This window comes from Rhagoletis pomonella, unplaced genomic scaffold, assembly GCF_013731165.1.
Source record: "Rhagoletis pomonella isolate Grant_MI unplaced genomic scaffold, Rhpom_1.0 Rhpom_scaffold_00003, whole genome shotgun sequence".
In the NCBI taxonomy this organism is placed as follows: Eukaryota; Metazoa; Arthropoda; class Insecta; order Diptera; family Tephritidae; genus Rhagoletis; species Rhagoletis pomonella.
The window spans coordinates 24,269,570-24,288,020 of NW_023458557.1; the positions used below are offsets into that span (position 1 = coordinate 24,269,570).

Below are 18,451 nucleotides of genomic sequence, written 5' to 3' on the forward strand. Positions count from 1 at the left end.
CAAATAATAACTAATATTTTAACATTTTAATAACATCTAAACTTCCAAGTTATATAATAGGTACAAAAAAAAAATAATTTCAAAGCCTGCTAGTTTGTCTCTGGTAATAATTTCTAAGTGTCGCAGTTTTGGTGTGTTCACCCTTTAGTATGCTGCAATCCGAATCGTATTTTTGAACTTTCGAAATTTGTAACAATGGCATGCCTAAAAACGAACGAGTAAGCTTTTTTGCGTAATTTTGTACGAAAACAATTCTGTCTCGGGGGCGGGATAAAAGATGTAAATCGTTAATTTAAACAGATAAATTTGGCTTTCGTATATATGTACGTATATTTTATCCACTGCTTTATATAAATGAGCAAAAAAGAATCTTTGTTGCGCTTATCGAGAAACTTAGGTCCGGTTTAGGTACGGTGTGCCGAGCACCCCTATTCTGCAACTCTTTCGAATTCGGATTTTGCTACGAAACGTAGAAATAGTATGCTGCAATCCGAATCGTATTTTTGAACTTTCGAAATTCGTAACAATGGCATGCCTAAAAACGAACGAGTAAGCTTTTTTGCGTAATTTTGCACGAAAACAATTCTGTGTCGAAGGCGAAATAAAAGATGTAAATCGATGTGTGTTTGCAAGAAATATTGGTTGTTTTCATTTAAACAGATAAATTTGCCATTCGCATATTTATACGTATATTTTTATTCACTGCTTTATATAAACGAGCAAAAAAGAATATTTGTTGCCTCTTATCGAGAAACTTGGTACCGGTTTAGTTAATGTACAACGATTTTCGGTTGTTGTGTCCAAACGCATAACCCGAATCCAAAAACTTTAACATACACGTGTGATCAAAGGATTCTCATTTTATTTAAGATAAATGTTTCGAATTTCCTACCACTAGCTTGTTATTAAACTCGGTTTGCACTATGCACTTTTTTGCAAATTTCGACGTGGGTTCTGCGCAAAAATAATGTGGACGGCGTAGCCGGAGTGATATGCACAAGAAGTGTATACCTTTGACATGCGGAAGCCCCTCTTCCCCGCAACACAGAAAGGTGAATTCTACTTAGTAAGGGTTATAATCCCTAAGCGCGGCCGAAGGCAGAAGCCAGCGCAACAGGTGGTGGACCCAACAAAGTGCATGTTTTTAATGGCTTGGAAGAAGCTGTTGTTGCCCTGTATGCAGCTCTCAAGAAAACGGTCAAGAAAAATTTGCCATTATTTCGTTTGTGTGTCCAAGGAATTTTGACATTTTTGATACTTCACAGCCTGTTGCCTCACACTTTCCTCAAGAAATAATGGAACGGGCATATATTTCTGTTGCAAACATGGGTTGCCTTGTGCTCTTTTTTCAAAAAAAAAAAAACTTTTGAAAACCGTAGTAGAAAGCGTAGCAAATTCCTTAAGAACTGCGTACTGCCTTAAGGAAATTTGACTCAAGAAAATTTCTGAGCCATTTCTTGTACGCCATTTTATATGGAGTTTTTGCTTTTTTTGAGAGCTGCATACAGGCCTTATTGCACTAACTGGATTGAGAACCAATTCTTCAGGCATAGGAGGTTGTGGTTGAACAATAAAACCAGAAGCTGACATAGATGCGTCCATGGTTAGTATGCCCGACAGCTCCGCAAAGCTTTGTGAATTCACTTCCATAGCGCGCTCTTACTCTGCTGATATAATTGCAAATGGAATAGAATCCATCGTTTCCTTCAAAATATGTAAAATAAAAAAATTTTACAATAAATAAGCACTTGACGAATCTTTTGTTAGTTCCTTTCCACTTTGTTTTCCTTCATACAGCTGTCTTCGAAAAACAACTGATAGCTGGCAATGCTGGACAGGTTTCCGCAAGTGTTGCAGCATGTCGATTTTTCGTTTATCGTAACGTAGCTACGAATTTCGAATTACGAAAATTCGGGTTCCAGAGTAGGGGTGTAAAGGTCAAGCAGGCAGTATAGTGAAACAATTCGCATTAAATGACGATAATTTCAATCTGGCTTGGGAAGCATTAAAGAAAGATACGAAAATGAAAGAGTACTGGTTGATAAACAAGTAACGATTTTAATGAATCTACCGAGAATTCAAAAAGAAACGAGTGAAGAGTTTATTAAATTACAGTCCACATATACTGTCTCAAACTGTCTATCAGTTTTATCCACGCAAAATATTCCCACAGATAACTGGGACCCTGTTCTGGTAAATATTTGCGCCGCAACTTTACCAGAAAAATCGTTACTTTTATGGGAGCAATCGCTCTTATCCCATAAAAAATGCCCGACGGGGCAACAAATGAAAGATTTTGTACCTACCCAGTACGAAATCGCAGAGAGGGAAGATACAAAAATTACAAAAGCTAAAAATACACAAAATGATCTACATAGAAGCTTCATAAAACCCCAAGCCAGTAATCACAATTCACATAATAGAAGCTTTAGTAGATCGCAATCATTTATGAACGACAATAAACATACGTCATGCGAATTTTGTGAAGGAGGTCACCCCTTAAGATCTTGCGAGAGGTTTAAAAAACTTACGACGACCGAAAGATATAATGTCGCCAGAAACAACAGGCTTTGCACAAATTGCTTCTCACACTCTCACACGCAAAAAGACTGTGAGAGTAAATTTAATTGTGTATACTGCCAAAAGAGGCAAAATAGCTCTGACTCTTAAAGAGCCACAGGGCTAGTTGCAAAAACTAGGCCCGAAAACCCCGAAGTTGAAACCGAAAAACCATGCTGTTCGAAAACAGCTAATATACAAGCGCTTCATTCTGAAAATGAAAGCAAAATTTTATGCCAACCGCTATTGTCTCGATTGAACATCGAGGAGAATTACTTAGAGCTCTAATCGATCAAGGCTCACAAAGATCGTTTATCTCATCAAAAGCACAAAACCGATTAAAACTCCCTACAACAACCTCAAACTTTGAAATTTCTGGAATGGGTGAAAGAGTAATACAAAACTCGTAATAAAATGTGCTCATTAACCCTGATTTCCCCCAATGCGGATGTAAGAATAGAAGCACAAGTTATAGTTCTGCCGCGACTAACAAATATGCTTCCATGCTATAAAATAAACGGCAAAGATCGTCAAGAATTCGCCCACCTCAAATTAGCGGATCCCAATTGCCACTCCCCCGCGCAAGTTGATATCCTATTAGGCAGTGACCTAATACCCCAAATAATGCTAGAAGGCATTGAAAAAATCTCGAATACCCTATTAGCCCAAAATACCATCTTCGGATGGATTCTAAGCGGCCAAGTCAAAGAAAAAATACCGGTATTCACAACTCAAGTTGAAGATGAATTAAAAAGATTTTGGGAGTTAGAAGAACTCCCCCCATACAAGTTACTACCCCAGAAGATAAAATTTGCGCGGATTACTACAAGGCCACAACAACGCGTGCACAAACTGGTCGATATGTAGTACGACTTCCATTTAAGCCCGAGTTCCCAGATTCACTCGCCCTAGGTCGCTCCCGAACCTCTGCGCTTCAGCAGTTTTTAAGTATGAAAAAAACCTACTTAAAAAAGGCGAGCTTAAATCAGCATACGATGGTGTCCTGGAAGAATATCTCGGCTTAGATCATATGGAAAAAGTAAATCCATATGAAAAGATAACTAAAGGTAAATACACCTCATTTTACCTACCCATCATGCGGTTGTAAAACCAGACAAAAAACAACCAAGGTAAGAGTAGTCTTCAACGCCTCGAAATCTACAAGTTCGGGCAATTCTTTGAATGACATTTTGCACACAGGGCCGACATTACAACCCGATTTAATGCTTCTGATTTTAAAGTGGCGTATGTTCAAATACGTATTTAACGGAGACGTCGAAAAAATGTACCGACAAATACTCGTACATAAAGACGATCAAGACTTTCAGCGCATTATATTTCGAAATTCACCAAATAGTCCAATATGTGACTATAAACTCAAAACGGTGACATTTGGCGTAAATTGCGCCCCTTTCTTACCATTCGAACACTTTACGAATTGGCAAACGATACAAAAGAAAAATTACCCCTAACAACCCCGGTGTTAAAAGCCACAGGTTACCCCAAGCGTACGAAGCACTATCACAAGTGATACAAGCCCTCAACTCAGCAGGGTTCCCCCTAAAAAAGATAACCGCCAATCACCCCAAAATCCTAAAAGATGTAAATAAAGAAAATTTATTAGATTCAAGCTTCCTAATATTCGAAAAGGAAAGTACAACAAAAACCCTGGGCATACAATGGAATGCGATCTCAGATAAATTCTCATATACTCTTGAGTCGATATCTGCTCAATCCGCAATAACTAAAAGACAAATTCTGTCGGCTGTAGCGAAACTTTTAGACCCCGCAGGATGGCTTTCGCCAATTATGATACAAGCGAAAATCCTGATACAAGAATTATGGCTAGACGGTACCGAATGGGACGAGCAACTAACCACTTCGCTTGGTAAAATGGTCCCAATTTGCTAACAACTTGCACGCTATTGCAGAGATACAAATCCCTAGATGGGTAAATTACTCACTCGAATACCAAGTAGAACTGCATGGCTTCTATGACGCCTCTGAAAAGGCATATTGCGCAACTATATATGTGCGCACCCAAATTAACAGCACAATTTCAAGCCATTTATTAGTAGCAAAGGCCAAGGTGGCACCTCTCAAAACGCTAAGTTTACCACGACTTGAACTCTGTGGCGCGCTACTACTCGCAAAATTAGCCTCAACTGTGCAAACGCATTTAAACATGATCAATCAAAAATTATATCTATGGTCAGATTCAGAGATCGTATTAGCTTGGTTAGAAAAACCACCCCACTCATGGAAAACATATGTTTCCAATCGCACAGCCCAAATACTTGATTTAGTTGGGCCAACAACATGGCGACATGTAGCCAGTGCTGATAACCCCACCGATCTTGGCACAAGAGGTTGCAAACCCCTGCACCTCGCCACCACCACACTCTGGTGGAACGGCCCCAGCTGGCTAATAGAATCACGACAACTCTGGCCACAATCCCCCATACGCAACATAATTGCCCCAAAAAGTCGAAAAGTTGAAACCTTTCACACAATATTGGATGACACTGACATCCTAGAACGATTTTTCTCGTTCCCCCGAGCCCTAAGGGTAGTCGCCTATATGTTCAAATTCGTAGAGCGCCTCCAAAATAAGGTGAAGAAAACACCGAATTCCCCAGATAACATGTTAACGCATCAAGACCTACAAAAAGCAAAGGTTTCTCTTCTTGCATACACTCAAACGCACTATTTCAGCCGCGAAATGTTAATGCTAAGAGAATCAAAACCAATTGACAAAAAGAGTCAAATCTTAGTACTCAATCCATTTTTAGACACGAAAGGTTTGCTTCGTGCTAATGGACGGTTAGCGAACTCCAGCCTCACATATAACGAACGCCACCCCATAATAATACCAGAAAAATCCCCCTTTGCAACACTATACCTCAGATTTCTCCACTTATTAATGCTACATGCCGAACATTGCCTCATGCAACAAATGGTCCGACAAGGATTTTATATTCCATGACTAAAGCCACAGATCAAAAAATGCATGTTTATGTGCAAGGTCAGCACTATACATAAGCAGAAGATGCGCACGCAGATCATGGCAGCTCTTCTACCTGAACGCTGCACTTTCGCTCTGCCCTTCACTACCACTGGTGTTTACTTTGCTGGCCCTTTCCAGATAAAGGCTTCCATGTTAAGGACTTCAACCTTCACAAAGGGTTACGTGGCTGTCTTTGTATGCTTTACGACAAAGGCAGTACACCTCGAGCTATGTTCTGATCTGACAACTGCGGCTTTTCTCGCGGCATTTGCTCGCTTCGTCGGACGGCGAGGATTTCCATCCAAAATAATGAGCGACACTGGAAAAACCTTTGTCGGAGCCAAAATAGCCACTGAAAAACAATTTGTAAAATTTATAGAGGAAGTCTCGCCTGAAATCGTTAAAAAATACGCACCCCAAGGCATTGATTGGCAATTTATCCCACCAAGTGCCCCACATATGGGTGGTCTATGGGAATCAGCTGTAAAAAGCTTTTTTTTGCATTTTAAAAAACCGCTGGCACACACAAATTTAACTTTGAAGAATTTACTACATTATTAACCCGAATAGAAGCCGTTCTTAATTCACGGCCCCTCTCTGCGCTCTCGCAAGATCCCTCCGATTTCACTGCCCTAACCCCTGGGCATTTTCTTAGAGGAGCTCCACTTCTGGCCATACCCGAACCAGACGAGCAATCCTTATCTTTAATGAATCGATGGGAACGACTGAAAATTCTCCATCATGAATTCAGTCGTAGATGGAAGGAAGATTATTTAAAAGACCTCCATAAAAGATATAGATGGAAGAACACTCAAGAGGAGCCTAAAATCGGAGAATGTGTTCTCATCCACGATGAGTGTCTTCCCCCCACCGAGTGGCGCCTCGCAAGAATCGAAAAAGTACATCGTGGCTCTGATGGTCACAAACGAGTCGTAGATTTGCGCACACAAAGCGGTATACTCACTCGACCGCTCGTAAAACTTTACCTTCTACCGACCGAAAACGCCAACAATCAATGAAAAACCAAAATCGCGACTCCGTCATACCTAAAACCGCAAATAAACCGGAAACCACGCAACTCAATTAACGTACATAAACAGATCCTTCAATAATGTACACCTGAATAACCAAATAATTGAGCGTTAGCATGCATGCTTTCTCCCCCGCAAAACACTAAAGTCGCCTTTCGTTTCATAGAAATGGACGTTGACATGGCTACCCCCTCTTCCAACCCTACGCCGGCAGTCCGGACCAACGCAGCAGTAGCACCGCGGGCATCAGCGCCACCGATTGCGGCACCACGGTCTGCCACATCATTCGCCGGAGCAGCTCCAGTGCCATCCCCTCGCCCAGGCGTTCGGCGAGCGGCAACATCAGCAACCGCAGCGCCACAAGGCGCACCCTCAGCATCCGCTGCACCCGCAGCATTCGAACTGCCATTAACGGAGGAGCTGGATCAAGGCGTCCTTCTTTGTGGCCTCTGTCACCGGCGCCACGCATTGAGCGCCTGTTCCATATTTCGGGCCCTGCAACCGGCCCAGCAGCAGCAAGTGGCACGGGCGCACGGGCACTGTTTGAACTGCCTCGCGCTGTCCCACATGACATGGGAATGTACCTCACGCAGCCGGTGCCACGTATGTCAAAGGCGCCATCACACCGTGTTTCACCAATTCCCATCGGGTCCACGGCGCAAACTCGCACGAAGACAGCAACTAGCTCCAGCTCCAGGTAATCGACGCCGGCATCATGGCCAGCAGCAGAATGTCCAAATTCGGAGACTACCAACGGCTCACTACAGCCCCCCATCATCCCACCGCGGCCGACAGCAGTCCAGTAGTGCGTTTCTGTAACCTTGCGATACACCCAATATCGTAAAATATAACGCTTTTTCACTTTTATCGCAAGCGAGAGTTTCTGTAACTGTGCTGAAAAAAATATTGCGATAAATGATGCGATAAATATGTCACTGGCTGTAAGTCAAGTGAAGTGTGGTTTTCGAAGCGAAAAGCTTCCAATATGAGCGAGGTCTGTATGATTTTAACTGATTTTTTTTATTAATTTCAAGCAAAAAAATTTTTTTTTTTTACAGAAAAAAGTACGGACGGGAAAAATAACAAAACAACAAAAATCCAAACGGTTTGAGGGAGGAGCTAAATGCATGCGGAGGTGCATGCAAGACCACTGAACAGTGGAAGAAGGTATGAACTGCAAAATATTTATTGGTTTAATGCCAAAGTATATTTTTTAATTATAAATGGTGAAGTGTTGGTCGGACTGGAAGGTTGCAGTGAAGAAGCAACAAAGTGCCTACAACAGATTCAAAAATTTGACCGGCAACCGTCCTCCCAGTGAATGACCGAAACCATGTGAAGTTTTGGATGCGGAGGTATTGGAGTTATTTCCAGCAGCAGTCTTGATGGAGATGGTAAAACAATTGAAGCCGGAGTCCATGAGGTATACTATTTTTTTTTTTTAATTTGTGCATGCATAAATATATTTGAAATACTTTACATTTTTTGTATTTAAGGAGAACGTGGATGAGGCACTCGAAGACGAGTACTTGGCTGAATATCTCATCGAAGACGAAATGCCAAGTAAGTCTAAGGCCGCTTCTGCTGAGAAGACGTTCAATATCTGCGCATCCAAATCGTCATTTCATTTATCGCTGCAAGAAGTCAAAAAAGAACTGTCAGCTCAGAACGAAGTTCATATGAGAAAATTAGATGATATTATTAATATACTCAAGGAAATGAATTCAAATATTTTAACATTAATAAATAAAATACAATAAAGTGGGTAGTTTTCTTAGACTTCATTATATTTAAGAAATAAAGCAAAGTATATTACAAATATGCATAAGCGTCGCTTGGATCGAAGCTGAATTTTCAATATTTTCAAATCCTTATACTTCGAAAATTATTTAACCGATTTTCAAAATAGGGATATCGTTGGAAAAATATTGAAGTACCTTTCATTTGATATGTGTATCTGTATGTATATATAGTACATATATTTTTCGAGAAAAACAACGAAATCATGGCAACATTTTTAACACACAATTTATTATATTAAAAGATACATTTATCAGAAAGGGCACAAAAATACATTTAATTTGATATACTCTGGCGGCAGAAATAACTGATTCGTCGTACTTTTAAGAATTTTGACTATATTTATTTAGTTTATTTTATGTTTAATATTTTTTTATAAAAGCCTAGGTAGTTATGCAACAAACATCATATAAATGCGCTTTTCAAACTTTGAACAAAAATTAAAAAATTTTGACTAATTTTCACCAAATTTTCAAACTCTTTATTCAGAATTTTAGAAAAATTTTTGGTATGCAATTAGCTAAAAAATACCGTTGATTTTTAAGAATTTTTTTTGCTGACGGTGTCACACATTTTTTCCCATACAAAGTGTACTCGACAATTTTTTTTATATGGAAGAGAATGCCTTGCATCGTCAACAAACAAAATTAACGGTATTTTCTAGTGACTTGAAATTTGCACTCTATTATACTAAAATTGGATGGGCTACAAAACTGCAAACCAAACATTTTTCTAAAATTCTGAATAAAGAGTTTGAAAATTTGGTGAAAATTAGTCAAATTTTTTTAATTTTTGTATAAAGCTTGAAAAGGGGATTTATATGGTGCTTGTTGTATAGCTAGCCAGGCGTTTATAAAAAAATATTAAACATAAAGTAAACCATGGAATAATAGCCAAAACTCTTCAAAGTAAGGCGAGTCTATTATTTCTGCCGCTACTGTATGTATGATTTGTAACAAAAATTCTTCGGCACATGATATTTCACTAAATGTATATTAAAATATCGTTTCATATAAAAAAGAAAAAGAGAGCCGCAAACACACATCTTTATTAAAAAATGCCATATTTTTTTTTTTATCTTCTCTCGAAAAATATATACATATTAAAGGAAAGGTCTTTCAACTAACTTTCCACATTTTGAAAATCGGTTTCTTTAGTTCTCGAAATATTAGCCGCCCCTATTACGGTAATTTTTAGCCAAATGAAACAAGAATCAATGAAAAACTGTAGGTATACTCAAAAAAATGTTAAAACTTCTGAGAAGAAAGTTTGAAATTTAAATGAAGATGTTTTGAACCTCTTAAGTTTTCTATAAAGTTTTAAACTTCGGTTTATATGGTTTTGAATTTGAGTTGTAATGGTATGAACTGTATTTATATAATATAATATAATACATATATTTTTATATATGTAGTAATATAACGTGGACAAACAGATTTAAGGGTTGCCACATGTTAAATAAGTAAAATTTATTTAAATTATTACTTAATAAAATCAAATATTGTAAGTTTGTTGGTCACCATATAACGCCAGGAGAACTTGACGAGTTTGGATTCGCTTATAAACATACAGCTGCGTCAAAAGTATATTTTTATAATAGTGCCGGTTGAAAACTGCGTGTATATGCTATATAAATAAATTTAATTAAAATTGTTTCTAACAAGGTTTTCGCGAACCCTTCGTGCATCCTGCAAGATTGTAGCATTAGATTCCATGGTCTTATGCTCACCTATATCTATATTGGTATCATGGGTATAATTTATTTCGGGCATAGGCATATTGTGCAAGTTTCTGAAATTATGCAGCGTAAGCCAAGCGTTGATGATAGCGCCAGAATAAACTGGGTTGAAAAGAATGCCGCGATCACTTGACAAACACGCGAATACTTTTTTTAATACACCATTCAATCGCTCAATGCAGTTACGAGCTTGTATGTGGTGATTATTGAAATTTTCTTCGCCCCTAGTTTCAGGATTTCGGTAAGGTGTCATTAACCAAGGCTGAAGGGGTATCCGGAATCGCCAATAAGCCAGCACGTGTATATGTTCTGCTCATATTGTTGCTGCATTAATTGCCTAACTTTACAATTTTCCCAAATAAATGCATCGTGTGTACTTCCCCCGAAACGTGCATACCCAGCTAAAATATTTAAATCGTAGTCACAAATCAGCTGCACCTTTTGAAAAGAAGCCTTTGCGATTAATATAGCAATACTCATCCTCCGCAGATGGTTTTTTATTTTAACATGTGTGCAATCTATTGCACCTATCACGCCCGGAAAACCAGTAGCATTGAAAAACCTAAAATATGTTTGTTTGTTATGAATAAAAATACTCTGAAAACTTATGTATGTACATTAAAGGGGTCCAAAAATGTTTATAAAAAAATAAGGTCGGATTTTTAATGCCGCCACCCCCTAGGATTGTTATATACCGAAAAAAGTATGCCCCTATTTTTATACCCGAGCGCACTTGTGCACAAGGGTATTATAACTTTGTTCACATAACGGTTGTTTGTAACAGGCAAAACGAATCGAGATAGATATAGACAAATGAGTACATAAATGATCAGGATGAAAAGAGAAATCGATTAAGCGGTGACTGTCTGTCCGTCCGTCCGTCCGTCTGTGCACACGATAACTCGAGTAAAAATTAAGATATCTTAACGAAACTTGGCACGTTTACTTCTTTCGGGCGTAGGACGGACGGTATTGAAAATGGGCAAAATCGGACAACAACCACGCCTACCTCCCATATAACGGTACTTTTCAGAAATACGAAAACTGCGATATTTTAGTAACTACTGAAGATTATTCACTCAAAATTGATATTTGCAATAACTTTTAGGACGAAAAATAAGAATATTATAAATTTTTGAAAAATGGGCGTAGCCACGCCCACTTAGTGTTACATGTGTATATCTTGGCAACCGCTGCACCGATTTCTTCCAAACTTGGCACAGTTATTGGCCTTGGTACAGGATACCAAATGGCCGAAAATTTTAAAAATGAGACAATAACCACGCCCACATCCCATATAACGGTAATTTGGAGAAATACGAAATCTTCGATAAATCCGTAAATATTGAAGCTAATTTATTCAAAATTGATGCCTGCAACAATTCTTTATCAGGAAATACGCTTATCATAAAATTTTGGAAAATGGGCGTGGCACCGCCCACTTATGATCACATATATGTATCTCGGTAACCGTTCTACCAATTTGTACCAAACTCGGTATGGTTATTGTGCTTGCCACATAAAAGCAAAACGTTCAAAATTATTGAAATCGGACTAAAATTACGGCTTTTCATATAACGGTAAATTTTAGAAATGCTCGAAACGTCAATATTTCGAAATTTACGGACGCTAATTTATTCAAAATTGATACACCCCGGCTTACCATGTAGCTGTAGCTTCCGGAAAGGTGAAAAGGCATATATGTAATACTTGCGCCGGGTATTTAATGTTCGGCCCCGCCCGAACTTAGACTTTCTTACTTGTTTATTTTGAAATAAAAAAAATTAGGGAGTGCTCAAAGCGCTCAAAGTTTTTCATGTATTTTATATGGGGAAAAACAACTTTTCGTAGAAATAGTGTAGAATTCTTGAAAATCAATATTTTTCGATCGAAAAACACTGCTTATCTTCAGGCTTAGGGGTAAATTTTTTTCGATGTAGAGCAATCCTAGGGGTGCCGGCAATCAAATTCAGACTTTATTTTTTTGGACCACTCTAATGTACATACATATATCATTACCTTAATTCACAAAGGCCGGAACCAACAATTTTTTTTATTTTACAGGAGATGCAAAAACAACATAAAAGAGCTTTTGAAAAAGTGGCATTTAACTCCATTGTTTTTGGGGCTAACACTTTAAAATTTTTATTAAAGGTATATTTTAATATATACTGCCAAAATCTGTGAAAAACGCAGTTTCGAAAAAAAGTTTTGGTTAGCGCTTTTGTGAATTAAGGTAACGATATGTATCATTACCTTTGTCGAATTATATTTTTCATTTCCAAACTAGTTGGAAATTTAATGTATTTCATCATTATCTTATTTTGAATAATAAGAGTCACTTCATTAATAGATCTGCAAATCGTAGTTTTACTTATTGGGCACACAAAATCTTTCCCAAAATCTCTTAAAAAGGATCCAGTAGCATAATAATGCAATGCCGATACCATCCTTATAGCCTTTGGTACAAAAGTTATTCGTATACCATCCTTTATATACGGACTTATTTCACCAAGAAGTTCCAGCGCAGACTCCTTATTCAATCTAAATAACTCAATGAAACGCGCTTCTGGCAAATAAAATGGATCAGTATTATCCCTTAAAAAGCGCCTATGAACGCGCAGCATGTTCCTTTGATCATCAGACAATGCAAGTAGATGTGCAACCATCATTCTATATTTTAATAGTGAAAAAAAAAACGATTGAATCAACGAAAAATGCATATTCATTTAGTTTTGGTACTTACATTAATCGGTTAAATGATTTAAATAATCAAAATATATAAAAACTATTACTTTTACTTCAATTTCTTACAACTATACAAGAACATATGTTCTTCATTCTGACAATTCGTGTAATTTTTACAATACTCACCACCAATTTATCGCAAGGTGAGTTTTTTGAGTTACAGAAACACTTCGTTTATCGTTTGCGACATGAACTTTGCGATACCGCGTTCTGACAAAATTTGCGATATAATATCGCATTAGATACAGAAACGCACTACAGGTCGCACCACCGCCGCCCAACCGGACTTGGCAACTTTGTGGAGACGTTGCAACAGCTACAGCGCCTACTAGGCTAAGTATACGCCTAGGGGGGCCGGTATGGCTAAATGGGTCCTTTCGCGATGGCAAGGCTGCCACTTCCGCTCGCGTAGCTACCGCCCCCAAATGTCACCATTAGCACACACTACACATGTAATACACACACCCACACATACACATGTAATACACACATCCACACACACACATGTATACAGATAAACAAACGTCAACTTAAAACTCGGTTTATTAAAGTCACAATCGTTAAGATTTTCATACGTGCGGACGTTTCCGAGCAGACCCCTCGATTTTTCAATAAAACCTCCTACACTATTTGTAAATTTAAAGTGAAAAATTCTGTGTTTTCTTTTGCATAGAGTGGAACCAGTGTTACTAAGTGGTAAGCTACCGGCAATATAAAAAACCAAGGGCCTAAAGTGTTCAATCGCGAATATTTGTTGGCCCACAGATCAAGCAATTGTTTGCAGACAAACAATTTTTGCTGAAGCAGGAGCATGGACGGCTTTTCGTGACGTTGTACATAAATAGTTTCCTGGGTAACAACCGAAGTTCTAAAGCGCGTCAATTGATAGATAGAATATTGCAAACATTTCAGGCTATTGGTATAATCTATATCGTAGATTCGTTTTATACATGTTCTTTAGAAGTTAAAAATTATTTCTTTTCCAGGAGCCCGCATGTCACTGAAAATGCTTTTCCTTTGAATTTGGGGGCAGAGAGCGATGAGCAAGGCGAAAGATTCCATCAGGACATCGCAGCATTCGAAAAACGATATGAAGGCTTTTGGGGCGAAGGCATGATGGGTGACTACTGCTGGATGCAAATTCGAGAAGACTCTACCCAACACAAACGAAAAATTTTAAGGGGAAAAGCTTATTTTCGACCAAAAGCGTGATTGTGTGAAAAATGCAAAGTTAAAATTTTTACTCAGGGCTCCATAACATCTACATTTCTTATCCGATTTGGAAGACCTTAGACTCAACATTTGCTGTAATGACCAAAAACGTAATGTAAAAACGTAATGTAAAAACCAAAAATTAAAAAACAATTTTTTTAATCGAAAATAAGAAACTAAAAATGTGTAATTTTAAAAATTGATTGAAAATTACACTTTTTTCGACTTTGGTTGCTAGTAACACAAATAATTTTTATAAAAATCTGCACAAGTTATATCTTTTAGTAAAGGGCACATCACTACCTTTCGAACGGTAGGTTGATTGCGTCGATTTTATGATCTTTTCAAGAGATATTTACGAATAACTGCGAAAAGTACCAAAAAACACGTTTTTCGGAAAAATCTCGAAAACGCTTCTTTGAACAAAAAGTGGGTTTTGTTTTCATGTTCAGGGACCCATAGTTAGCCTAGAAAATAATTTTTTACAAAGGTTAATTTTTCGTGTAAATACCTTCTGTATTCTCTCCATCGTGCTCATGAAGAGCATTGATTAACGAGAGAGCTTTTGATGATCAGCTCTTTAAGCAGCGATTTCACTAAACACAGTTTGCATTTTATCAGAGACATTACCTTTCTGCTTTTCAATCCCAGTTCCGATAGTTTCTTGTTGTTGGGTAGAGAGCATGGCCCTTTACTGAGCCAAATGGCATTATATCATATATATTATATATATTTAATAAAAAAATGGAGGGTTCAGAAACTAAAAGAAGCCTACGAATATATCTAAAACAGGCGAATTTTTACAATATGAAAAAACACTCCAAAAATCCGTATGAAAATCCGTACATCTTGACGCAAAGCTAAAAATCCGTACGTTGAATCCGTACAACCATTTTCACCCCTGCAAATCCGTACTGTACGGAAAAATCCGTACATATGGCAGGGCGGATCGTTAACTAAACCATTCGTAGTTAAGTCAGTTCATGGCAAAAGCGAAGTAAGGGAGAAATGTAAAGTTAATTTGTTTGGTATAACTTCTGATTTTTTTATATTACCAAATTTGATAACCTTTGACGCGATAGTTGGGCTTGACTTGTTAACGCAAGTCAATGCAGTCGTGGACCTTCAAAAAGAAAAATAATAATACATGATTTCGGACCTGAAAAGTTATTACTTAAAAGTGAAAACTTTATTTCTTATAGCCCGAACACAATGAAAACGACGAGCTACAAACCACAGCTGTCAAATTATTTTAACACGTACTCTTATGTAGATAATTATTTTGGCGACGACCGGGCTACGCGACGGCTGTGGTTGTGGCCAGATTAGATCTATTTCTATTTTTCTGGCGACAGATAAAGTTCTTCCTCTTCTTTTATGTCAAACTCATACAAATTCTTGATGTCGCTGCCGCGTTCAAAGAAATCATGTCGCCATCGACAAAGCGCTTAGATAATAAAGATGACAAATTGGAAGCTGTGGTCGGTAGCTCGTCGTTTTCAATGTGTTCAGAACTTAAAAAGTGAGAGCGTTAATGCTGTAAAAATTCAACAGGAAAGCGTACCCTTTGCAATAAAAGGGAAATTTTTAAATATGATAGAAAAAAAATCACAGGCTTTCGCCGATCACAACGAATCTCTGCTGTATAATAACACTGTAGTTGCTACGATTCGTATAAAACAAAGAACCGATTTATTCTAAGTTGTACCCATATCCAATAGGGGTAGTCGATTTTATTATTAACGAACTAAAATAATTTTTACGAAATGGTTAGGTTAGACCATCTAGGTCTTCCTACAATAATCCAATTTGGGTCATAGACAAGAAGGATATTGATGAGTTTGGCAATAAAAAAAGTCTGGTAGTAGATTTTCGCAAGTTGAAATACCAATGACGATAAATACCCGATACCAAATGTCATGTCGATTTTATAAAACATGGGACTGGCACAATACTTTACTACCCTCGATTTGAAGTCAGGGTTTCACCAGATCGAGCTCGCTGAGCGAGACAGGGAGAAAACAGCCCTTTCCGTAAGCAACGGAAAGTATGAACTTTGTAGGCTACCATTCGGTTTAAAAAACGCTCCCAGTATGTGTCAAACAGCTATAGACGACGTCCTTAGGGAACAAATAGGAAAAAAGCTGTTACGTTTACGTGGGTGACGTTATAAATTATTCTCAAACAAAAGAACAACATGTCAAAGACATACAGCCCTATTCTGCATTTCGACTCGAATCGAAATTTTCTCCGTTTGGCAATTTTGGTATTCTGCGTTCCGTTTCCTTTCGATCAATCTTCGAAATTTACGATTATTCTTATTCTACATTTCGATCGTAGTTCCGTTTTTCTAAGTTGCAAATTTGTGGACGGAGAAAGTTTCAATTGTTATTTTCGTGGGTTTAAATAATATAATTTTATAAAAAATTTAAGTAAAATATACTGTGAATGATTGTAAAAGTCATCATAAATGAATTTTCTCGATTTCTGTGTTTTCGAGAGCGGTAATACGGGCAATACGAAAAATTGGCTCAAATAATGGCAACCAAAAGGTATTTTGCGCGACATTTTCAAAGTGGAAGTCAAGGCGTTTTTGTTTACATTATCTATAAATAAGACTGTGAAATGCACTGAATACAATTTATTCTTTTTATATAAAATTAATCGATGTATGCACATAGATACTTACATACATAACATGTGAAGTTACATAAAAAAGATGCTTTTATTATTGCACTCGTTTTTACTAACTTTTTAAAAAGAGGTGCGTATGTTGTCTCGAATTCGATTTGCTATGGAAAGATAAGCTTTGTTCTTCTCCTCCTCCTGACGGCTTTTAAAATGGGATTCATTTGCGTTCAAATCTTCCACTCTGTAGTAAATGCAAATGTTGTGGACTGCTCAAACAACGTTTATAATTTCACTGACTTTAAACGATGAGTAATACAGTTCAAGATGAATTCCTAATGACTCTTCACTCATCTAAAAAAGATCAAACATGTCCCTAAATCTCCGCCTTTCAACTTCCGCATCAGCAATCTGGGACTCGTTCTTCTCTTCCAGCAATAACGCCGCGGCTATGGATTTCATTCTTATAATTATGTATCCACTTAAATTTTATTTTTAAATTACAGTGATGCTAGGTATATTTAGTTATTTTAAAATATTTACAAACTTTAACTTCATGTGCTGCTATAGTTTGGGGGCAAATATTTCTTTGTTTTGTTTCGATTTCACACATTCCTAGGCAAACAGCTAATTTTGAAAGATGTTTTCTGTCTTCCTCTTCTTTTTTCGTTTCGATCGTAACGCAGAATACCAAAGTTCGATTCCAGCGGAGCGGAATGCGGGAACGTAATCGAAATGCAGAATAGGGCTGATAGACTGGGTATGAAGAGTTTATATGACGCTAACATGAGGGCAGCAGTTGAAAAATCGAAATTTTTCAAAACCGAAACCGAGTATCTCGGATTTATTGTATCAAGAGGTGGCATTAAAACGTGCCCTGACAAAGTAAACACAATGCTAAACTTGCCACCTTCCAAAGCATTGTACGGTGTCAGGTCCTTTTTTAGGATTGGCAAGCTACTATATGCTAAATTCAAAACAACACCAAGCATTTGAGACATTAAAACACATTTTGGTATTAGAAGACGTAATGCTCGCTTACCCTGATTTTGAAAAACCGTTTCATTTGACAACAGATGCGTCAAATTATGGCCTGGGTGCCGTTCTTTCTCAAGAAGGCAGGCCCTTAACTATGATTTCCATAACTCTTAAAGACAAAGAACTTCATTTTGAAACTAACGAAAAGGAACTTTTGGTCATAGTAAGGACCCTGAAAAACCTTAGCAACTATCTTTATGGTGTACGACATTTAAATAGTTTTACTGACCATCAACGTTTGCGGTTTCCGACATAAATGCAAACGCAAAAATTAAACGTTTGAAATCATTTATCGATGAACTCAGATTCAGCTACTATTCACAGCGAGAGATCATTAACTTATACCATAGAGGCAGTTGAAAAGCCTATTAATTGTTTTAAAAATCAAATAATTATCGAAGAAGCTGAGATCCCATCCAAACTAAAAGCACGTTCTTAGGAGTCATTCAGGACATTGTGAAAACCAAATTGCACTGCCACTAAACCCTTGATGACAGTAAAAAAAATTGCACTAGCACTTAATATTTAGTGATAGTGAAAATCTTTATAGATAATCAACATTTTTCATTAAAATAACACTGCTTTTCGCTGTAAAGAAGTTTAATTGTTATGACATAAACCATATTCTTGAGTAGAGACTTCTAATTATGTCGCATCAAAAAAATGAAAACATAATTAATTTTTTATTTC

At 37.5% G+C, this 18,451-nt stretch overlaps 1 pseudogene; it reads right to left on the reverse strand.

Annotated features, from left to right (window-relative positions):
• Positions 1 to 9,829: 9,829 nt before the first annotated feature.
• LOC118736117 lies at positions 9,830 to 12,762 on the reverse strand (annotated as a pseudogene).
• Positions 12,763 to 18,451: the final 5,689 nt, after the last annotated feature.